Below are 24,865 nucleotides of genomic sequence, written 5' to 3' on the forward strand. Positions count from 1 at the left end.
TTCTGAAATTGAAATGATCTACAATAATTATTTAATTGTTCCGTTTTCATTGTATGTCACATTTTTGATGCCATTCAGAATTATTAAATTATGGCACCTCTGCACAGATTACCTATAAATACTGCCACTATAAACCAGACAATTGCCTCCCTTCTATAGCTCAGGGACTTTTTTCTGTATTGTTATGTAAACAAACAAAAATATAAAGTCTGGGATTATGGAACTCCTTACTCTATTAAGAATTTGTCACTAAGTAAGCACATCAGTGTTGTATGTGATCTGCACAGCAGACATTAATAAGCTTTAGCAATATTTACTCTGTATCTCTTCTCTTCTACCCCATAAAGCACTCCAAATTGAAAAAGATTTAAGGGAGAGTCTTAACCAGTGTGAAATAATAAATACATGAGGTATTGGAAGAAGGACACAGGCCAGGCAGAGGAATTGAAATTACACACCTCACTAATGGTCCTAGAGCCGGGTCCTTTGTACTGCGGAATCTCTGTCCTGTTCGCCTCCCCGCCCTTTGAGTCGGAGATCTCTCTCTCGGCCACGCTCATTTGATCACCCGCTTTCATGCGGTACACTGTTTATTTCTTCATCAAAGTGGTTGTCAGGGAGCAAGGCTGGTTATATAGGGAGCAAAAGGTTACCATGGGTCATGCCGTCACACCGCAGGTCAGCTGGTGGCAATCCAGTTGCTGGTGTACCAGCATGCAAGTCAGCCCGCTCAGCTGCAGATACATGTTTAATTTTTATTTTATTTTTACTTCCTGACCATGGGAACCTTGAACGGTGGTTTACGATTTGACAGACAGCCCCACTTACAAGAATAATTCCCTGTAAATTAAAACTTTTGAAGGGTTTACATTTTTTTTTTTACATTGTTCGTTTTTATTTCACAAGCTCTGTTCCTTGCCAGAGTTCACAATTAGTAGTACATTACTATTATTCTTTATTTAACAAATGTCTTTGTCCAAGGCAACTTACAGTCACAGCTATGAAATGGGGCAAAAAGTGCCTGAAAGGTTACAAGACACTGCCTGCTGATGATGGTCGTGGAAGGTTCATACCAGGTTGCAACTAATACAGTATCAAGGTAATTAACATAAAACCAGCCTATTTGGTAACCATGTTGAGCAACTACAGTAAGAAACAGATTTTATAAGAGTGTGTAACTGGTGTTTAGCATATAGCCTTGGCCTTCTGACTGAGCGCTCGTGAAGATGGCGGAGGAAACAAAAACATAACACGGTTCTCAGCAATCAGTGCATGGCCTTCTTTGAAGGACAGAGAAGCTGCAAATGTACAGAAAGCGTGACAGAGGGAGAGGAAGCAAGAGATATGCAGGGAATGTACAGAAGGAAGCGGAATATAAAAATGAAACTGAGTTACCAGGAACATAGGTCATGGTCGAGAGCCACAAACTCCATTGTCTGATCAGAAATGCCAGCACCAGAACCTCATTCGCAGTAGGTCCTCTTTTCGTTGTTTAGTGCTTTTACACAGTTTGACTTACAGTTTTACCCATTTATACAACTGGAGCTTTCACTGAAGCAGTTCAGCATACCAGATCAGAGGTTAACTTCCTCACGGATGGAACAGCAAGCCCCTGTTGTGATTCAAACCAGCAACCTTAAACTCCCACCTTAAACACCTACCTTAAACACCTAAGCAACAGGTGTTGCAGTGGTTGGAGCTGTCGCCTTGCGATCGGCAGCTCCCCCACTGAGGTAGAGTACTTACCCTGAACTGATAGTGAGAATACCCAGCTGTTTAAGTGGATAAGTCACTGTAAAAGTTTACTACCTAGCACTGTAAGTCACCTTGGACAAACGTGTCGGTTAAATAAATAATAACCTTCGGGTTACATGTCCATATCCTTTAGCACAACTTAAGTACCTGCTTGCTGTAACGGCACCAGGGGAACACGAGAGGTAAGTGGTCTTTGTTGACCTGTAGCAATGCAGAGAGCAGGGGGGAGAAAGAAGTGCAAAGTGAACAGAGCAAAGACCATCAGCCAAGACAAACAGGCACAGTGAAATCACGAGGACCTTTGCAGTATCTAAAACCTGGCTGTGTGTTTGCTTTGCTTACTTTACTGCAAAGTGTGTGTTTGCTGAGAAGTACCTGGTGCATGCTCCACCGTATGCATGTGCGTGAGCGCACGCGTGTCCGTGTGCTGCGCGTTGTGGAAATGTCCGTGGGCCTGCGTGGAGAAGACGTAGCACGTGACACCGCAGGACTGCAGCGAGAGAGGGAAGTATTTGCATTGGGGAAGGGCAGGTTATTTTTATACGGAGAGCAGAGAGCAAAGACAGAGCGAGAGAGAGCATGTCCACAGAAACTACTCCGAGTCAAAAAGAGAGGGTGTGCGAGTTCAGTGCTACATGCCCCCTGCCGCCACCACCACCCCACGGTTCCCCACTCCCAGGTTTCCCCTCCACTTAGAGAAGGGAGCACTGAGCTCAGTTTGCAATGAGGGGGTGGGGTGGGGGGGGTCAAAGGGCTGAGTCTCTTCCAGCACGTTCTGGGAAAGCAGCCAACATGAGCGAGGGGAAAAAAAGAAAATTGCAACCACAGTACAGACAGTCGAGAGACAGTTTGACACAGAAGGAAAGGGAAAAAGAAAGGGAGGGAGGGAGGAAATGACGGATAGAAGCTGTTTTGTGAATAACTGCCGTACCGTACTGGTTCGGAAGCACGTTTCGGTTGCAGACTAAAGCCTGGGTGAGAAACAGAAAGACATGGGGAGATAAGGATTAGAGAGTCAAAGAGAAGTGGGAATGAACATCATGTCTCTCCGTCAAGTGTTATATTTTTCCACGAAAAGCTACTACCCAAAATCTGCAGAAACACTGCAAATCAAGTTAAGCTTACACTACATGTCCTATCTCTTTGACCATCTCTCAGCTCCAAGACGTGCGTTTCCACAGCATGCCGGGGCATCCGAGGTGCACCTGCCTTGCAGCGGGCTACTCGATATCGCATTATTCTTTAATAGCACCCCCTCAAACAGTGCCGCTCGCAACTCTGCCCCAAGTGCTCAGATCACCTCAGCAGATAGTGAGAGCCACTTTGTCAGCAGCCCATTCATTCTGCACACTGTCCCCAGAAACCAGTTCTCACACATTGGTTAGTGGGAACACACATGGATTCTAGCATACAAAGGAGTCATTTACTGTGTGTTTGACTTTCTAGCAAACATTTGGGAAGTACATTGAGAAAGCCAAAACTCCAGTATTCCACAGCCCATTTGGGTTTGACCTGATCATACTCAACAGGTAACCAGAAAAGTGCAGACATGTTAAAACCACAGAAATGATTCTGTTAAGTCATAAACAAAGACACACTGAATACCCAAATTCCCAGTTTTTCTTACAGGTATATGGGTATTTCAATTTAAAAACTCTGAAGGTTAAGTAAAAATGGAATAGGACTAGAATGAGTCATTGAGGACTACAGAGAACGGTAACTGGATAAGGTACTGGATAAAGCTATTCCATCTGTAAACAAGGAGTTAAGGGTTTAAAAAGATTGCCAAAGTTCAGTGACACCACTGGTCAGCACTGTGAACTATGGAGCAACCCCTCCCCTACCTTTCCTCCCAAAGAAGAGCCCTGTAAGAGTTTGTCTGACCCAAGCTTTTCAGACAAAGATTTCCTTTCATGCATTTCTTGCTGGCCCACAGACACCTCAGCTAGCTGCGTATACAGTATTCATGTATGAACTGTGGAGGGCGACAGGTATAATGAAACTGAAGGCCAGCTTCACGTCGGCAGTTAAGTGATTAGAGCGAGCGGGAGCCAAGCACACGGCGGAGGGGGGGGTGTTCAGGCATCCGGGACGAGCGGACAGCCACTCCGGCTGGATCCAGTTGCAGGCCCGGCTCTGCGCTATAAATAGACGGCCAGGATATCGCGATCGGAGCACCGCGCTTCGCACCTTGTTCCCTCTAACCACACCGAGGCCCCAAGGACGACCTAAACAGACAGCAAGGAAAACACTCAATTCTGGCACCTGTACATGCTGAGGAATAGTCTGAAACTGTTAACAGTCCAAGAAATATCAATTCTCAAGTGCCTATAGAGCTGAAAATGCGACTTTTGCAAACAGTGAACGCGAAGCTATGTTTAAATAGCTTCTGGGTATTTACTACTGCTCAGACGTCTTTCTGCGTGAAAATATCTTGCATCTTCTGCATAAATAGGGATGTGACATACTGTCTGGGGCATGCATAATACCCTTCCACAATGCTGCATGCATGATTAGAGGTGGCTGGGGTCACGATTCAACCTTCACCCACTTCATTCTTCCTAGATGACTCAAAACAAGACGTATCAGTTGCATTTTGCAGACTCATTAGCAGCCCTTACAGCTCATACGAAAAATAAAACAACTGCAGTTCACTTCACTTCTTCAGTCTTCCAATTAACTGTAATCTTTTTACCCTTTGAAATTCTCTGCTAAATTAAATAATGAGAAATACACATACCTGATAAAAAGTCCAAAGAGAAATTCAGTACCCGTCAAAAGTTTGAGCACACCTAGGAAAACTAGACAGAAAAGTGAAAGTAAAGCAAGCGCCCTACATCTCTGAGAATTGCTGCAGAAGACCTGGGATGACACACTGGCTATCCCTTTGATCAAACGTGTTAAATGAATGTTATGTGAACAAAATTACTACCGAGTACAGCAAGTGTACTCAGATGTTTGATTGTCACTGTATGCATGCCTACCTAAACATTACATGTGGATGTGTATTTACAGAAATAATTTACATCACAACCGTTACAAGACCGGATTATTCCATGCACTCCAGAAAGAGTACCGCCCCCCCCATCCCCCAGCTGGTTGCTTGTCATGGAGTCCAAATTCAAAGTCTGTTGGATTTTCAGTTTTGGCCCTTATGTGGAATTCCCTCTCACTCAGAACTGCTGAATCCTTTCCAGCACTCAGGTAGGATCTTAAAAGAATCACTGCTCCTCCAATCCACTGACACCTATGTAAATCTACCCACCGTCTGCTGTTTGAACCTCACTTCTGCAGGTACCCACCTGAGTCAATGTGTACTAGCAAAATGGTGGTATCAAACAACTAAGCTGTGCTTTAATAATTATATACAGTATTATATATAGTATTTGTAAAAGTATATAATATATATTTGTATAAAAACAAGGGTAAATATTTTCACCTGTATAGTCTGTCTGAGATACCAGACCACAGCCTCCTGCATTACAAAATCATAAAGCACACTGGCCTTCCTGTTATAAAGTTCACAAAAACAGAGAGAGTGCTGGTGTTTGGTGTCCTTTGTTCATGCCACACAACTCAAATACTGCATCGTAGTTCCGGGCCAAGCAGGCCACAGTGGATGGCGGTGAAAGCACAGAGAAGAGGGTTACCATCAAGCGATCTGACAAGACTGCTCTTGTTATAATGGTTTAATTTTGTAATAGTTTACTTAATTTTATTTGGTTACATTTCATCATGTCAGTGGTTTTTGTTCATGTCTGATCTCATGTTATCTGCAGTACTGCACTTCAGCTAAGATTTTTATCATGTAATTGTTACCCTGTGCTCTCAAAACCACAGTACAGTTTTAACAATACTGAAAATGTTAGCCCTCTAAGACAAAGATGATAATAAAAAAAAATAAATAATAATAATAATTTTAATCCAGTGATGTTATGGACTAATCAAGGAGCAACACATAGCACTGGAAAAATTAGGCTTGAAGAAAGAAAATTATACAAAGAGCTAGAATATTTTGTTCCATACTTCGAAAAGATTCTGAAAACAACTGTCATCTACACATCTGGCAGGCAGTGTAACGATTAAGAGCATGTTCTTGTAAGCTGAACATTATCAATAATTGTTATATTGCTATATTGTTTCAGTCCCCCACCTCTATTGCTGTGGTATACTAAATCACTTTCCCTGAACTCCTCTACTCGGGTACCCAGCTGAAAATAGTCAACTATGAAAGTTTCTTGAAATGGAAAAAAAATAGTTGAGTAAAAAATAACAGTAATACCATACAATGATTTATAACTTCCTCTCCCTCTACTGAAAGGAAAGCAGTGGAGTTCAGCTGTGCCTTAGCCTGCTACCTTGACAGAACACAATGATTAATTTATACATACATTCATTCCTTCATACATTCATTCATTATCTACAGCCAATATCCAATGTGGGGTCGAGGTGGTCCGGAGCCTATCCAAGAAAGACACTAAGCCAGCCAGGTTACATCCTGGACCAGACACCACTCCATCACAGGGCAATAACACATACTCATTCACACACAGTGGGGAACTTAAAGTCAGCAATTCACATAAAACACGTCTTTGGACTTTGGGAGGAACCTGAGCACTCCGGGGGGGGGGGGGGGGGGGGGGGGTTTCATGCGAACATGGGGAGAAAATGGAAACTCCACATAGACCGAGCCAAATTTCAACGCGTGTCTGAATGCGGAGCCCAAGTGCTGGAGGCACCACTGCTACCCACCGTGCCACCATGCAGCCACTGATCACATCGAACCTTTTTAATTACAGAAACAAATCCTTCTCACTCAACAGCGTCACGAGCCGAACCACATCGCACCGGAGAAGAGAGCCCACTGCAGTAACGAAACCAAAACGTGTGGACACAAAGAGACACGGACTGCTACAGTCGGCCGGTCCCTGCTCTCTCTCCACCTTGTAGGCATGTAATGCCACAACAAATGCTGGACACCTGCTCTGTCCACTGTACACATAAACCGCTGGGCTGTGTTGGACCCTCTGTCCGTCCACCGTACAAACTGACCGCCGGACCTTTGTTCTGTCCATTGATTGCACACACAGACTGCTGGACTCGAAACTGGACTGCTGCTGTGTCCTTTCGCTGCGCACATGGGCTGCCGGACTTGACGCTGGACTCCCGTACTGTCCATCCGCCGCACACACACACACACGCACACACACACACACACACCATTAGACTCAACATTGGATCTCTGCTGTGCCCACTTACTGCCGAACTCAATGTTGGACTCCCGCTCTGTCCACACGGACAACTGGACTCAACTTTGAACTCCTGCTCCTTCCATTCTCTCTACGCATGGAGCACAGGCTTCTGTCCCAGTGCCTACAATCTGTAGTACAAAACACATCTGTTGTCATCATCATGTCAGAAAAAAAATGCCCCAGAGTGTGTGACCCATTATGACATTACGGCAAAGGGCAGAGTATGATCGTCGGCATGACACCAATTACGCCATTTGCCACCAAGCTTTGCATGCAGAAAGAGCCCTTGGTCCTGGTAATGGGAGCGACTCGAGGAGCGCAGGGAGACTCCGCGCGGGCGCGAGCCGCAACTTGCGCCGGCGAAGTCAAGTGTGTGACTGAGCTCGCGCACCGCACCGGTGTTAGCAGCGCTAGCTTCTTTAGCCGCCTCCCCACGAGGGAAATACATTGACTGACCGAACGACTGACTCGAACAATGGATATACATGCCCCCCCTTGACAACATGTCATGTGTACGGAATCATATATTATTACTTCAATACGATTCTTCCCCTCAGTGTAACTGTGTGTGTTCATGGACTCGTATAGGCAGCTAACACAGCTAACCCGCTCCACAATCTCTCGCACACATCTCCAACCGCTTCACTTTCTTTTTTCTAAGTGCTCGCTCTCAGACACTCTGACTGCCGGGTATTGTTTCAGATAATTAAATTAAAACTGTGACTAAATTAAAATGAGCGCTCGCGCGAATTAATGTGCAGCCCGAAGGAGGCTGGCTAGCCCCGGCGAGAGAGCTATTACTAATAGTATTAGCTGCCACCGTGAGTCCGTCGCCGTCGCGTCGCCTTCGCTTACAGAAAGCGGGCGCGCTCCCGCGGCCAGCCTCGGCGACTCGTCGTGACATGGTGGAGATTTCCCAGTTTAAATCACGATGCCGCTAACTGGCGGGGGTCACGCGGGGGAAGGCCCGCTCACGGCATCGGGGGACGACGATAACCGAGCGATAAACGACAGCGCACGTACTAGCGCCGCTGCCATTTCCCCACCTCGTTAGAGCGCTTCCAGTGGGGAAGAACAGCCCACACACACCCGCTTTTTACATGTAACCCCATGGCGGAACACTGTCGCTCGCACAGGAGCTCGTTAGCGCGCTCTTCCTACCCGGTTCCGCCGTGAGTCCGAGCGAAGGCCGAGGTCACGAGCGCCAGCCAGCACGCATCTCGCGCGCCGGCCGCCGTTCGCGAGCCGCACGCACTTAGTTGCAGTCGCCGCCGCCGCCGCGGGCGCGAGGTCCCTCCGGCTCTCCGACGAAAACACGCTCTCGGATCCCCCGGTTCCGCAGCCGCTACACTCCGCGCAGACTGGCTGAGGACGAGGATGAGGACGAGGAGGACGGGGCTGCGCGGACGCGCGTTTGCCAATGAACACGGAAGACGCGTCCCCGAGAGGAGCGCGGCGCACGACTCCCCCGCCGGAGATGGGGAAGGGCAGCGCGCGCGGTCCGCTCGTCACGGAGAGTCCGTGGGCGCCGGCGCGCGCAGCCAGCTCGTGGCGCGGTACCTCACAGTAGTGCTACTCGCGCCGTCTCGCGCACCGCGTCCCCAAGTCCCCAGCTGACTGTCAGTCCGAGACACAGACAGTGGGAGCGAACGGAGCTCGGGACACGACACGACACGACACGACACCACCAAAATGTCCGTCTTACGGAAAGCGTGCGGACAGCAACAAGCACACAGTCGAATACAGCCGAAATACCGTCCAGCGGACGTTTCCCTTGTTACTTTAGTCATCATCTGCCTCACAGTGACAATTATTATGATGCTGGCGCTTAGTATCAGCGGTTACAGCTTTTAAATGCCTTCACACGCGTGGTTATTTTCACATTATTATATATATTGTCTCTTAAGAGGGGCAAGTAGGGGGCTTTCGCTTTAGGAATTTGAGGTGAAAAGATGCGTATATCTGAGGTGCTGCGCTGGTACCCGACCATGACAGCTAATTTCATTGCAAAGGTGGAGCCCACATTAGCTTCTGTATTTTCCCCAAACAAAGCCTTTCTCCTCGACTGTAACACACTGTACGCATTAGAAACATCCCCTAAAAGTCCAAGAAGAGCCACTCATTTCCTCCAGCTACTTACTGGACGTTTCAAAATGAGTTACACGAATGGCTAGTTATTTTCCAATTTCACGTCAGGGGTGTACATTAACGCAGGGGGTGAATGGTTCTGAGGAGGCCTGCAGAACCTTTGCGCTTCAGGTGTTCGCTGGGGCCAAACCCTTCCTCAAATCTTCGAAGATGGCGGTGACCTCCTGTCCTGGGTGTGTCCCCTCCCCCTCCGGCCTTACGCCCTGTGTTGCCGGGTTAGGCTCCGGTTCCCCGTGACCCCGTATGGGACAAGCGGTTCTGAAAGTGTGTGTGTGTGTGTGTGTGTGTGGCGGTGACCTCGAGGGTTACGCCAGAGCTCCGAATCACTGACACGCGTTTCCATTCGTGCCCTTCCTTTACAGTATGACGTGTTACGAATTAATCCGCTTTCCCCTCGAAGACATCGCTGAAGAACGCGCTGCTATTGAGAAAGACCTTCACTCTCTCTGCTTTGCGTCGACACACCTGTGGAGCGCCTCTGCGAAGGGGAAAGTAACGGGCCCGTCGGACTAGCTGCCGTGCCGCAGCTCTCCAAAGCACAAACACTCAATAATTACTCTAGGCCCGCAAGGTATTATTATTATTAACCTTTATTTCGCTGACATCTTTACCCGAGGCACAGTCTTACATAATCCCCCTGAATCTATTATTCACCTATTTCTGCAAGAGGTTATTCTTGTGGTATTAATTCGGGGTAGGTGCCTTGACTGAGAGGTGAAGCGGGAGTGGGATTTGAATGCCAAACCTTCCGGTTGTAGTGTCTAACCGGGACGCTGCTTGCCGGAGGGGTTGGTGAAGACTTAAACAGGGTCTCTTCTGACCGCGATTTCGGTCACGATGTGTGATGGCCACGATGATGGTTGTGTTTGCCGTTCTGTATTCTGAAGCGTACCCAGTGAACTCGGTGCACACATGGTTTGCAAATAAACAATAGTTGAATCCCAACTGGAAGGTGTACACGTTTGCTGTTTTGTGTATTTTTCTAACTGGTTAGAATAACTACATTTGTCAGTGTTTATAGTGATGTCAATGCTCTGCTGTTGATAACCCAAACATGAGGCTTGCCAAGCGATTTTCGGTCCGAGTGAAAATTAGACCAGTTGTGGTTATTCGTAGTCATGGTGTACCCATCTGTTTGTTGGGTGAACAGTTCCCGGTTGCCGTGTGGCGCGCACTGTCGATCTGTTGGGCTCGGCTTCCATCTTGAAGGCTGCGTTGTCCTGGACTGTTATTGCCTGCTTAGTAATATTCATCTGATTTAGGGGGTCCAGCTATATACGCATCCCTGATGTTGGACAAGCATCCTACAATGACCTCCAGCCAGTGGAGAGCCTACTGCAGTTAACAGGTCTCATTAGACAGGGGTCAACCCAGAAGGGGTCGGGGTGGGGGGTCATCATTAGGGTCAGGTCTGGAGTGGGGGGTTGGGGGGGGGGGGGGTCCATTATGAATCTTATGATTTCTGAGGGAAGGACCCCCCCTGCTGGTTCAGGGCAAACTGTCAGCTGTCCTCCACCAGTAGTAGGGCTAATTTTTGATTTTACAGTGTAAATGCTAATATGTGTGTGAGAGGGTGTCAGAAGAAAATGAAGAATGTGAACAAATATAGTTGACAATATCTGTGCTAAAGATCATATAGACGGTACTTGTCTAAAACAAAGGGATGATATACTAACCCTTACCAAATTATTTTGGATTCCTATATCTGGACGTATGTTAATATGAAGAGACTTTGTGCATACTGTTTATGAGTATTTACCAATTTTGAGGCATTCATTACACCCTTAAGTGTATGATGAAACTGAGTGCAAGCCATTATGAAAAAACAGAATTTGTTAATCTGTGAAGGGGAGATTATTTTATGAGGTAATGAGTCTCGTGTTGTTTCCCTCCCTTCCATTTTTTAACCTTTCGAGAAAATGTGGGCATGAGCTAAAATCCTTCGCCATATACACAAACACACACACACACACACGGGTAAGTCAAAAAGTCTGTGCAATAATCTGTATTTGTTTGAAAACTAATTTTGTTTTCTTCATATTTATTCATTGGGCCATAATTGCCTTTTTAAATACAAATCCATTTCTTTGTTCAGCAGAGAAGGTTTTATTTTTTACAGTGAACAGCCCTTGAGAGAGAGTGCTTTGACTTCAAGTAGGGAACGGGTGAAGGCTATGAGTGAGCACTTTGAAAATGAGACACAATGGGTAAATATCACGCGTAGTAAGAGAACAAATAACAGAAAGGCAATCGCTTGTGGCAGGGTGAAGAAGAGAGGAAATGCAGTTAGAGAAGTTTCGCTAAGACATACAGTCATTCGTGTGTGTGCCTGTGTGTTTGTGCACATACAGCTTCCCTGCCAAGTCAATATCTCTCCAATTTTTTAAAGATAATGTTCATTCATTGGATAATGAAAAACAGATAAAATTCATTGTCACTTAGTTAAATGTTCTTAAAGGTCATCTTTACTATGCAAGTAGTATGAGTACCGTACAATGTCGGTGCACCGTTGTGGACAGGACTTTACATCCCGTTGGTTTATTTAAAAACATTACTCCAGTTCTGTTTACCTTGCTGTTTTTTTTTTTCTTCAAAAGTCAAAGGTAGGATAAATTAGAGAAAATGTGGATGAGAGGAAGCGGCACAAAAAAAAATCAAAGAATGAAAATTGTGGTTGGAGGAGAGAGGTCAGTCGGAAAGGAGTGAATACAGAAGTGAATAAAACATACACAGAGGGAGAAATGGAAGGAGAGGTAGAGAAAGCCGTGTTGTCATGGAAACTGGAAAAAGGGTTTGAAGGCCAAAACAAGAATGTAAATTGGTTTACCCTCAGAGGGAGTGTGACGGAATTTGATAACTACCAGAGACAGAGAGAAAGGTGCAGCAGGGGTCTGACTGCAGCCCAGGAATGAGACAGTTAAACCTGCACAAAAGCCAAGATTATGGCCCAGCAATACACAAGCGATCGCTCCTTGTTTCCCCTACTTGAAAGGCTGATGACTTCTGACTAAAACATAGCGATATTAAATAAGAACAATTATAAACACTGCGCAAAAAGATAATGCCTGAAAGCACTTCAGAGGCAGTCTAAAGAAAGAGCAACTAATTACCAAGTGGAAGCCGAGACTAATTAAGAACAGGGCTCAATTAGTACGGGGGGAATGATGGTGGGCGGTGGAGGGATTCGCAGGGGTGGCATTGACCGAGGGGAGGGCGGATGATTCGATGCATGTTTATTTGTCTCTCGCGAGTTTGATTAAGCTTGTTTATTGTAAGGAATACCCCTGAGGAGGCCAACGAGCGAGACACGGGGAAGGTCAGGCGCTGAACGGGAGAGGAGGAGCCCAAAATACAACCCTGAGCTGTATCATTAGCACCTGGCCTAGGTGGTCTAAGTGTTCTTCGTACCCCTACAGTTCCGTGCCAGATTAGCATGGCTCCGACGTGGCACGGAGACAGCGAGGGTCCGCGGCTATCGTATTCATGCCACAGGGAGACAGTGAAATGGAAGGTGGGCAGTTTTAACCGTGCGTTTGTCCTTGCAGGCTGTCGCTGCAGCTCCTGTTGCTTCCACCCCTCTCGAAGTCGCTGCCTCGTAATGTCGGCCCCGAGGCACAGCCTGCTTGTAAATATACAGCGACAGGGCTGCTGGGAAACGATTTGCATATTTCTCACGCTAGTCACGTATGTGCAGAGACCACACAGTTTGCATGCATATTGTCTGGGCCTCGTGCCCCGGTGTTTCCTATTTCCGCAACCTGTTGTTCCGATGCCACCCACCGCTTCCCCGTTGCCGGTGTTTTCACTTATTCCTCATTGCTAACACTGGTTTTCCACGCCTTTGACTCCACATACTAATAAAGATGCTAAAAGGCTTTTGTCTAACAGGTCCTGTGATAATTTGATCCTTACAATTCTTTTTCTAGGCATTGCATGCTCGCCACTTCTGCTTTTAAATAAAAACAAGCACATATGAAAAACCTGTTGCCTGCTGTCGTTCTTTAAGACGGGTGAAGCCGAATGAGAATTTGAGGGTAAAGTGTACAGTTCATGCGATTTAATTTTACCATTGCGCAATATTCCTGTCTCGCTTTTTCAAATGCATGTTCCTGCACATCCTCATATGCTGGCGTAATACATGTTTTCGTTGCTCCCTTTCCCTTCCTACCTCCCCTGCTTCCCGTTCACAGTGCTCTCACTAGACTTTCGTACCATAACACTCTGAGATGTCGGGATCCCATAATTAGATGCGACTCATAGACTGCCGCAGATGATGGGCTGGTTGCCTGGAAACTAATAGTTTCCATAGTGACAGCAATATCCAACCATTGGTTCGGTAACTAAGAAGTCAGCTCAGTGAGTCCAGCACTGTATCGTACGCCTGCCCCACGCAGACACAAATGTGTGTGTATAGTAGTACTCCCAACTGAGACACACACACACACACACACACACACACACAGATGCTTCCAATAGTATCAAGACTGATACAGGAAAATAGATGGCAAATATGTTCCTGCAAAGACAATGTCTTTAGACTTCAATGTACAGAGCTGTACTGGCAGCTGTGCATAAATAGGAACATTGTTTTCATTCATAAATTTGCCTTACTGGCATTGTGTGGTGAGAATTTAAAGGCCATTGCATTTCGGCATCTGTAGAGCCTCACAGGGAAGACAAACAAAATGTCAATGAATGAGAGTAACGGTAATTGGTAACCATGTCATCTGTACAGATGAAAGTGACCAGATGCCCATATTATAATTACACACGTAATTAAAACATGTCAATGCAGAATGTTGTCAAGCAGGTTATGACTGAAACCTTATCTGAGACCATCATTTTTAATAATCTTTGCCAATAACTGGTTTGCCACGTTAAGCCAAGATTTTAACAGGAATGGCGTCATCACAGTCTGAGGTTTTCTTGTCCTCGTTTTGTCTCCGTTGGGTTGACTGTGTTGGGTCGATTTGTCCGAGACGACCAACTTGTGAATTGTGCTTTACGAGTTGTAACCGGTCAGGTTTTAAAGAGAGAGGTGTTAATGCAGTTACTGTGTTCATACAGAGCACTGTACCCCGAATGTCCTCCCTGCAGACACCTTTTTTGTTGCTCTCGGGCGAACCTTGAACCTTGACGCCGACTGCCTCCGCAGCAAGCGAAATGTGGGACTAAAAATAATAAAAGGAATAAAGTAATTTTTACGAGTTACGGATCCGACTTTGCCCCGCAGCTGTAATCTGAGTGACCTGTGTGTTCAGCAAGTACAAACAGAGTACAGTTATTTCTCCATGTTTTTTTCTTTGCCCCCAAGTGGGAACCAGTAGATGAGCTCCGAGGAAAACGCAAGTTGGCCCACCGACCACTAGGTGGCGGTAGAACCCCTCTCCTGAGCTACTTTTCAATCCGATAAATTAAGGATTTTCTTGTGCCATGACATGAAAAACACACCCATAAATTGCTGATAGATGAGTATTCTTTGTTTCCAGTGTACATTTCAAAGGAGGGGTACATATGTGTGGTTCAGACCACGAAAGCGCAGCATAGCTAATAACACGGCCCTCAGAAGTACTGCAACAGTGGCAGTTTTTACCCACGTGTCACCGAAATGTAATATTAAACATACTTTATATTCATGCATAATTGCCTCCAGGGTGTGTAAAGAGTGTTAAATTTATAGCAAAGGGATGAAATCCTTGGCCTTGAGTCACACACCTGGCTATCGACCAGGCGATGTAAAGTTGGGAAAAGTTGGCGGGCTTGCGCGCGCTGCACGAGAGCGGGGAAACAGCCTTGGGTTTTGGGGAAGGGACGTCCATTTCTGCGAGAGGATACGGAGAGAGAGCGTTTGGTGCAGAGGCATTGTTCGGAGTGATGAAGAATGAGTTGCAGGTGTTCTGGCATACAGGCCTCACGGCGAACGCAGCAGAATACACTTGTGGCCGCGCATTTCTCTGAGAGCGGTACATGATCGATGGTGTATGGCTTCTATTAAAGTCCTTTGTCTTTCTGCCCACACCCCTCCACAGCACCCCATATTCCATTTTAAGCACGATGCTTTCACTTCTGTGCTCTTCGTATTCATTTCACCCCCGCCGCCGCCCACCCCTCCCCCTTCAACCCAGCAAGCTGGATAGCAGCTGTTTTGGAGTTTGAACCCATATGTATTTGTGACCGTTCTCAGGGAGTGTATGAGAGCTCAAAACTTGGCTTGGATCAAGGAATATATGGGATGTATGTACATGAGTTATAGGGTTGTCTATGTGGTCCATGCCTCTTACATTTGCATTTATTTATTTATTTATTTATTTATTTGTTTAGCCTCTTTGAGGATGCGCGTCTCAGTGTTTTTGCCCGTTTGTTGTGCTCGTTACTGCCTTTTGTATCCCTCTCCCACAGCAACCACAGGAGACGCAAAGGTCATGACCTCTATTTCTACGCCCTTTCTTCAACGAAATATTATTACGAAACCGAATCAGAAAACGAAAATGTCCGAAACATGTGGTTCAACACACCTAGCGTGACTTACTGGTGTCCTAAGTCATGTGACTTGCTCTTCTGATGTCCTCCTTAAAAATTCCGGCCATTTCTACAGTTCTGTGCCCGTGTCGGGCCTCATGCATGATGGTACATGAGCTACTCCTCAGGCCGCCTGCTTTACGAACCTTGGCAGAAGCTCACCACCACGGACGTAGCAGAGCGCAGCTCAGCCAAAGAAACCTGGCCTGGGAGTCCCGGCAGCGGCTTGTTAAAGGCCACGCGCTGGATGCTCACACCACGGAGCGTGCGATCCCATCTGTGGTCAGACATTGCGCAAGACAGATCACAGAACACAATTTGCTTTCATGGGTGGGATCATGCGAGTGTGTTTGTGTGTGTCTGTGTGTTTGTTTTCAGATCCATCTCTACGCCGGAGCTGAGCATACACAATTTATTTGTCCATGCCCCCCACTCCAAGAATCCTATTCTCTAATTGATTCCAGACTGGATCTTCCAGTTGCCAGAAGCGATTCATATCAGTTTTATCTTTCAGACAAGCCCTCTACCGCTTCCAGATGGACGAAGCACTTCAGGGTTCGAGTTTGTTTTGCAGAAAATGTAATGCTCTGAAGTCCTCTCCATTAAAGACACGTCCAGCTGTATTAGACAGGTCATCCTAGAGACATCTCTCTCCATACTGGGCATGTGGATGAGAATGTGTGTGACGGATTTGCGCGTGCGGCCGTGCGCATCTGCAGTGGGGTTAACCCAGACGGGCTTCATTTGAGATCTGACATTCGGGCAAGTCCGCTCATTTGTCTGTTTGTCTATTGGTCTAGCATCATCCGTGTTGAGGAGCAGTTATGTGATTTAGAGGTTTGACTTTCTCTCTTTCTAAATGTTTACTGTACAGATGGGTACTTTAATGAAGTAATTTGGATTTAGCGCCTTTCAAAGGCAGAGCGGCAGGTCCCTCTGCAACTGGTGTCAGCAACGCTCAAGGTTCACTTTTTTTGTTACGTTGTTTCCCGTTTAAGTATTCGACTGCGTCCGCATGCTCTTGGCGTTGAAGGATGCTGTGCAAGGAATTTCTTTATTCGGCTAACTTACTATCTTTATGTTCAGTGCCCGCCAACATAGCCAAGACCACATTTTAAAATAGCCCAAGAGAAGAGCAGTCTCAAGTTTTATAACTAGCATTTTGTAAGTCATGGTATCGCTCGAAAACATGTCATGTTGTCAGTGTCAAGACTACACTTTAGATCAGAATGTCAATTATAATATTGATAGTGACATGTGGTTCGCATGTATGTTTTCACACATGATCATAAACTCATGAATGCGACACGGTGGCACAGCGAGTAGCGTAGCTGTTTCATATCACCTGGGTAGTGCGAGAGGATATGGGTTTGCTCCCCACTCAGTCTGTATGCAGTTCGTTCTTCTTGTATCCGTGTGGAGTGCTCTGGTTTCCTCCCACAGACCAAAGATATGCTGTTCAGGTAGATTGACAATTGTAAATCACCCAGATTGTGAGTGAGTGACAGAGGGGAACTGTGTTTCACTGGTAGATAGATGAGTGACTGAGCATAAGTAGTGTATCTAGCAGTATAAGTCACTTTGGGCAAGGAAGGTGTGGCCTAATAACACTACATAGTGATAATCGGACGTCACTTTGGAGAAAAGTGTCTGCTAAATGTAAATAAAATCAATTTGATTCTTATATTGTGAACTTTGACATTTCCCATTCAGAAGTTAATTGATCACCTCAGATGAACTCCATTTGTATAAGTTATGTGGACAGAACGTTGCATTGTGACCCTTTTAACTCATTTAAATGGTTAAGTGAGGTTTTAAGACCTGGACTGCCTTTCCCACAAGGAGGATGGGTCGCAGCCTTCGGGAAATGCGATGGATCGCCATCAGCGCGCGAGCGGCCGACGGCACCTTCGAAAGGCCCACAAATTCCTCGCAAATCTCAGACAGAAGCATAATCGCTCGTCCTTCATCCCAGGGGTGTTTATCTGCAGAATCAGCCGGATCAGAGCTAAATTTCAAGGATAATTACATAAAATTGCAAACTGGCCAGGACACCCACCGGCGCACACGCTCGCGGCTGAACGAGAGCGTGGGGGGACTCAGATAGGGGAGAAACTCATGAGGCAATACAAACACAGCAGTGTACCGGCAACAGAGACTCTTCCGATTGCTTATCTCCGAAGACTCAAGGCTTTATTACCTCAGTCATACCACCTGATTCCTCCAAAACACGCTCAGTGCCTTAGTGTGGTCCACAATCTTGTCCGCTTCCCTTTAAAGGAAGTCTGCTGGGATCTGCTGGCTTGTGTATCTTGAACAGGCTGCCATCATCACTGAGTAAAAATAGAGACAATGGGGAATGCTTTGAGGTCAGAAATATTTCTTCTTATTACCCTGGTACCCACCCTGCAGCACAAAGAGGGCACTTCTGAATGCAATAGACCTCTGAGTGGCCATCTTCTCTGAGAGCGTGATGGACTTCAGCTGTAGTGTGCCAGCACTTTCTTGTTTATGCTACTGATGTCAAACTGAGCGTCTCGGTAACGGCGAGTCATCGGTTCTCCCGAAACGCATTTCTTGCACAAGCTTGTTGCCGTGCAGCGAAAGTCAAAACGGTCTCAAAACTTTGGCATGGAGAAGTTCAGAATGATTGCTCATATTGTTGAAGCCCGGAGATAAAAAAAATAAATAAAAGTGATCCCTGCTCAGTCTGTGTGGAGTTTGCATGTTTTTTGCAGACATGGGTTTCCTCTGGGTGCTCTGGTTTCCTCCCACAGTCCAAAGCCATGCTATTCAGGTTCCCCCATAGTGTGTGAGTGACAATGACAGAGAGAGTGTGTTTCCCTGATGTATGGATGAGTGACCCAGTATATCTAGCAGTGTAGGTCACCATGGTGAATAAGGTGTGTGGGCTGGTAACACTACATAGAGTTCATTGGAAGTTGCCTTGGAGAAAAGTGTCTGGTAAATAGGGGGGTGAGGTGGCACAGTGGGTTGGACTGGGTCCTACTCTCCAGTGGGTCTGGGATTCGAGTCCCACTTGGAGTGCCTTGCGACGGACTGGCGTCCTGTCCTGGATGTGTCCCCTCCCCCTCTGGGCTTACGCCCTGTGTTGCCGGGTAGGCTCCGGTTCCCCGCGACCCCGCATGGGACAAGCGGTTCCGAAAATGTGTGTGTGTGTGTTTGTGTGTGTGTGAGTCTGCTAAATGAATAAATGTGAAATATGCATAAATGGAGCATATGGCAGCATGAAGTTCCAAAAGGATCTATGAATCTGAGGTAAGCGACACCTGGGCTCTGTCTGTTCACTTGACCTCCTTGTGATTTAAAGTGGCTGAACAAATGAACACCATAAGCAGCACATCAGTATTACAGCTCTTCAATCACTCTTTTATTAAGAGCAGAGAGTTAGTGTTCTCTCAGCAGGGGTCACAACGGTCCATAAAGAGGAGCTGGTAGCCTGTGGAGACCGAGGAGGCGGTGTCCCGTGACCGCCTGTCTGCGTGCACACTGCTCCATCACGCTACAGCAGGGAAACGCAAAATAAAGCGGTAACTCTTTCGGTCACGGTTAAACAGAGTCTGCGGAGAATCAGGTAGAGCGTGAAAGCCATTAAAACACAGAAACTGGGCAAGGGAGACACAAAAAGGGAATACGACATAGAGTTCATTGGAAGTCGCTTTGGAGAAAAGCATCCGCTAAATAAATGTAATTAAAGTAGAACGGTTTCAGCATAGGAGGTGCAGTGGCAGAGTGGGTTTGACCAGGTCCTGCTGTCTGGTGGTCCTGGGCTTCGAGTCCTGCTTGGGGTGCCTTGCGACAGACTGGCATCCTCTCCTGTCCTGGGTGTGTCCCCTCCCCCTCCAGCCTTATGCCCTGGCTCCCTGTGACCCCAAATAGGACAAGCAGTTCAGACTGTGTGTGTGAGAGTTTCAGCATCCATATGTGCTTAACATAACAATGATGCTGAAGTCCTTTCACTACTCATGCAGCAGGCAGCCAAGCGAGGATGCTGTGAAGTAGCACTCATCTCAGCGCCATAATTTCTGTGATCTTAAACGGGTGCGCCCGCAGACGAAGCAGCGTCGTGGTAGCCGATAAAGAAATACTTGATCGTGTTGCAAAGTTTCACGATCACGGAAATGCGGTGTCCGTTCGGAGTCATCACGATTTACGCGTACGTTTCTTAATTTTGCACGCTTTTCTCCAGAGCGACGTACATCTCATGGAAAATACGATGCAAGCAGTACATCGGCGGGAAGAGGGACTTAGACGCAGATGCGTGATTCTAGAGTACGGTCAGTTTACTTTCCACCGTATGAACCAATGTTCATCACGCAAGGAGCTACGTAAAACTTCTTCGGAACTTTGTCCAATTTGCTAAATAATTCGATGGAACTGCATGAATGCGCACAGCACGTGCCAGCGTTTCCGATCACCTGGCCAGGACAAAACCGCGCTCGGGGTCGCCATCAGAGAAGTTCGGGAACCACCGTACCGGAGCACGGAGAGGCGCTACTCGGACAAAAGTGCCGCGGAGTGAGTTTCCACCTGCTTCCCTGCCGCCGTCGGCCTCGCAGCGAAGCTCGCGACCTCCCAGCAGCAGGCCGTCACCCGGTTCACGGCTGAGCCCGAGCGGTAGTTCAGAACAGAAGGGCTTTGCATAAACAGCATCCCTTTCAGGGCCCGAGATCCCCCGTAGAGCTAGATAACGTGCTATTTATGTGTTTCTCAGTTGCCCCACTTACTCATAAGCTGGCTTGTTCTACCGCGTTTGAACCTTGGCTGCTTCCACCAAAGCCCGAGCCAGGAAGATCGGCTTCGGAGGCTTTGTGTACGGTGTGGGCTTCTGCGTGTTTGTGTTTACTGCACGTCCGCGTGCGGGGAAGGGCGTGGGCGTGTGTCACCGTAATTTGAGAGACTCATGATTAATGCATGGGTGCGGACGCCTTTCTGCCGTTGGCCGTGGCTCGTCTGCCGGGAAGAGAAATGTGACCGGCCCCCAAAGCCGTGGCGACAACCCTCTTTAATTATTCAGACGTGGACAGGATCTGGTGACATTCTGGTTTGCGGTCCGAGGTTGTCGAGTTTTTTTTTTTTTTATGTTATACGATCGGCCTGCTGGAGTTGCCTCCCTTCTCTCTCTGCCCATCTGCCGGACAAGCGGTCCCCTTGTCTGAGGATCAGCCCACACCCTCCTCCCAAAGGCGCGACTCTGAGCGAAATGTTGGTTATGGAGGCGGAGGTTCGAGCGCCGCTCTACGCGCTCTGGGGTGGGTGGAAGGCCAGAGAAGTGAAGCAGGGCCCCCACAGGCCTGGCAGATGAATGATGATGGAACAGAAACATCCGGGGGGGGGGGGGGTCTCGAACCAGCTCGGCAGCTTCACGGCCCCTCCCGCTCTTGCTCCTCTCCTGCTCCAAAACCCCCCGCAACCTTGCTGTGTGGTCTGCGACAGAACCAACGGAGGAAATACGAAGGGTGGTGGGGAGTGTTGAGGATCACGCAGCTGCAGCCAGCGTGAGGCACCGCTGAGGTCTGGGACGGCCGGCATTCCCTGCTCTCGGCAGCTCTCTGGGCCGCTCGCTCGACTAACGGAGAAGCGCGCGCACCCGGGGTAATCCCACACAAAACCAACACGTGATCCGACCACAAACAAATTTGCAGTAATAACAGCACCCGTCTTTACCCCCACACTGTCCCGGCTTCAGTCTGGACCAAGTGAAGGATGATGCTATCTCTGACAAATCCTGTCCATAATAAATAAGAATTTTTCCATGGTTCCATCTTGGCCTGTCCAGGGGTGTGCTCCCTGGTTCCAGCGTGGTGGTGTGGCTGCCTCTGCTCTCTAGAGCCCTTCCCTCTGATGTTCTGCCAGCTCAGACTGTGTCCCCGCAGACCCATGAGAGAACACCTTGCACCTGAAACCCTTTACCGTGCAGACAGGTGACCGATAAGACGCAAATCCCTCTAAGTTGCCTATTCTATCTCTTCTACCCTGTCATATACTTCAAAAACAAATTCTTGCTTGCGTCAACTCAAATTTTCCCACTGCACCCCCCCCCCGACAAACCCCCATCAGCATCCCCTCGCGCCCTCCTCTTGCTCTTTGTGCTGTAGATGTGACGGCTGTCCACGAACGGAGCTGCGCCATGCCGGGTGGTTCAAGCGCGGGATATTCACTGTGTTTTACTGTGAAGGAATTCGGGCAGCCTGCCCTCCCCAGCTCCACAAGCACTCCTGCTCCTGCTAATTACAGATCATGCGTATTTCCCCTTTCTTTTTATATCCCCGTTCCCTGCCCCACCATGTGTATCAATTTATAGACATAAATAAGAAAAAATGTGCTCTATGACTCCCTGCCCTATGACTCCTATACTTCTGGACACTTGTCCTACTAGGGCTTCTCCTTCACTTCTGCAAGTGTCCATTGTTGGCACGTCCCCCTTCTCTCTGGTCTTTTTGTGCTGTTTCCCAACTTGGCATCATAAACCCTTCCTTTGGTGCAAAACCCCTTATGACAATTTATAATAATAGCAATAATAGTCCATTTGATAAAATGATTGTCGAAAACCAAGAGGCTTAAACTGTGGTGTAAGTGAAGTTTCAATTATTACAAAATGTCAAAGAAAGGCTATAATTATACTGGAATTCGGTGAGCCAAAGCAAATTTTAAATTAGCATTTCTGCAAACTGGATGCCGGAGTACACACCCAGCTTGCACTTCATAAACAACCAGACAAATACCGTAAGTAAACACATTTGTCGGCCGTAAATGGCGATACGAGGAACCTTCTCATCTTTATCCAGGCCCTCTGGCCGCATTTCTGAATTTCAAGCCCGTGCCCCACCTCCCTCGCTTCCAATATATCACTCGCAGACCATGTTGTTTAAATTTGTGTCTTTTATTGCATTTGTCAGTCCTCTAGCCGTCCTCCATAAATAGCGCTATCCCAGAAAATCCGAAATGCCAAATGTTTGCTAACAAGCACTTTCATTGGATGGGGCTTTGACAGCACTGAGGTCTGCGAGCCTTTCTGGCATGTGGCATACCATAGGACAGGGTGGGCAGCGAAAAGAATCGTGGGTGATGGCACCGCAGGAGACCTTGCTGGCGTAGCAAAGACCGTGTTTTAGCACATCCTCTGGCTTACCATGGTAGGTTAGGGACGAGGTGACCTTAGCTCCTCGGTGGGGGTCTTCTGCGCTTAAGCTACAAAATACTGAACCAAGGAAAGGATGAAGACCAGACAACAAATTCACCAAAGCAAGGTTCGCAAAAGAAGCACTTCCTTCTGCCAGTACCAGCCTCGGAATACCAGGCAGTCCTCAGACACAAGTTATGGTATCTCCGATCCCTTTCTTGAGGTTGCTCTGAGTAAAAGTGGTTAAGAAACAGGATGAAGGCTCCTCAGTTGTTTTGATTTAAGTTGAGCTTTTCAAATTCAGCTTTAAAACATCATGAGCGTATTTAGCTGTGGATTTCTTCTGTTTATCAGACTTTATGTCCATGGAAGAGAGAGCCCAATAAGAGGAGTCTGAGCACGCACGTATCAGGAAGGTTTCGTCTTCCGTTTTGCTGGTGTTCGTTTCAGATATGGACTCCGGGGCTGAAGTCTCTAGCCGATGCCATCAATGCCCATGCAGTCAATAATAGATGAAAGAAGGACACTGTATACCAGTTCTGCCCATCCCACCAATTACAGCGTCGCGAGAAGCGGACTGTAGAGACAGAGAGGCAGTGTTTTTATAAAACATTCAGGCGATTCCGATCGAGGTTTGAAGAACACTCCCTCAGTTCGACCAGCTTACTCAGCCGCTCTGTGTGTGGTTGCTGTGAGGTCTTCCGGCTCGGGCCAGCGGCACCGGCTCAACGTTCCGACACTTTCCAGCTGCCTGTTTTGTCCAAGATTTTCTTGTTTGGCTTCCCTCCTTTTTGCCACCCCCACAAGAGTTTACCGCATCGCCCGTTACCATGTGGACTGGAGCAGAAAGGGGGGCCTGTTTCTCCCTGACTCTGAGCCTGCTTCCCATTCTCATCTATGGTAAGGAACTGGAATACCTGTCTTTTCCTGCACAAGACATGTGGTTGTTTACCTGGTCCGACACTGTACTCGTCCCACAGCTGACTAAGCATCAGCACAACTTAGGATTTGGGTTAGGGTTACAACTTCCATCTTAATACTGACTGGGCAGAAATTTAAAACAAGCTCGGTGTTCTTCGATGCGTGTTTACTGGCTGACGCTGCCTGTTTCCGTGACCACCTCAAGGACTGGAAATCCCGAACCATGAGGAAGTGGATTACATATGGGCCAAGACTGAAGTTGCTGCAGGCCAATCTGTCATGCTGTCATGTGGCTCCAGCCTCCCAGATATCTACATCTGGGGCTACACCAAGCCAGGAACGGAGGGCAGCCGTGCCGTGGTCTACAACTACGGTCATGGTGCTAAGGTGCAGCCACTGGCCGATACTCTGGGAGAGCTCAGCATCCTCGCCAACACGTCCTCCCTGATCATTGAGAGGGTATCCCCAGATGCCAGGGGGTTGTACACCTGTCAAGCCCTCTTCCACACCGACACGGAACCCAAGGTCAACTTCTACTTCGTGCAGCTTGACGTTCTGGATGAAACGGAGTCACGCTAACGATGGTCATATGGAACTGGGGCACTGAGACACAATGTTCCAATGATTACTCTTCCCGGTCACTCTGGAAGATAATCTTGACTATGATCTGGCTTTAACACCATTATTGTCCACCGTCGGTTACATTTTAGAACCACAAGGTTCACTACATTGGATCTACGTAATCTTTCTCATGAATTCTGGAATGTTTGGAGCCCTTTAGAAATTTCTCAGATAGTGCTACACGGTTGCCACTGTGAAATACTGCAGTCTTTTGCCCTTGTTTTATGTGTATGTATTTGCTATTTCTTGGGTGTTCTGACCCAGTCCTGTTCTGTTGTGGCAAATTGTGGCAGTATGTATGATTTACTTTATATGACTTTGGCACATATTGCAGGTTTATCATTGCTGTTTTCATCAGCATTATTTGGCATTTTATGCATTGAAAGGGACTACAAAAACATATGTTTTTCTGCAACTTTAAGGCAGCTAGAGTGTGAAAATCACAGGTTAGCTTTAATTCTTTTTCTGTTGCACCTCCCATTTGTACTTTAGCAATTACGTTTTC

At 47.3% G+C, this 24,865-nt stretch overlaps 1 protein-coding gene across 8 annotated transcripts in view; it reads right to left on the reverse strand.

Moving 5' to 3' along the window:
* Positions 1-8,719, reverse strand: part of bcl9l (bcl9 like) — a 33,255-nt gene extending 24,536 nt beyond the window's left edge. For 2 of the 8 annotated variants that reach the window (XM_029255490.1, XM_029255483.1), the window contains exon 1: positions 8,169-8,719. The gene's annotated coding sequence lies outside the window, so the exon portion shown is untranslated. Of the gene's footprint in view, positions 1-458; positions 627-1,902; positions 1,957-2,130; positions 2,246-2,686; positions 2,727-3,945; positions 4,384-4,495; positions 5,580-7,014; positions 7,136-8,168 lie in introns of those variants that run through there. The other 6 variants (XM_029255484.1, XM_029255488.1, XM_029255486.1 and 3 more) reach the window with 6 other exon arrangements.
* Positions 8,720-24,865: the final 16,146 nt, after the last annotated feature.

Source organism: Scleropages formosus, chromosome 10 (genome assembly GCF_900964775.1).
Source record: "Scleropages formosus chromosome 10, fSclFor1.1, whole genome shotgun sequence".
In the NCBI taxonomy this organism is placed as follows: domain Eukaryota; kingdom Metazoa; phylum Chordata; class Actinopteri; order Osteoglossiformes; family Osteoglossidae; genus Scleropages; species Scleropages formosus.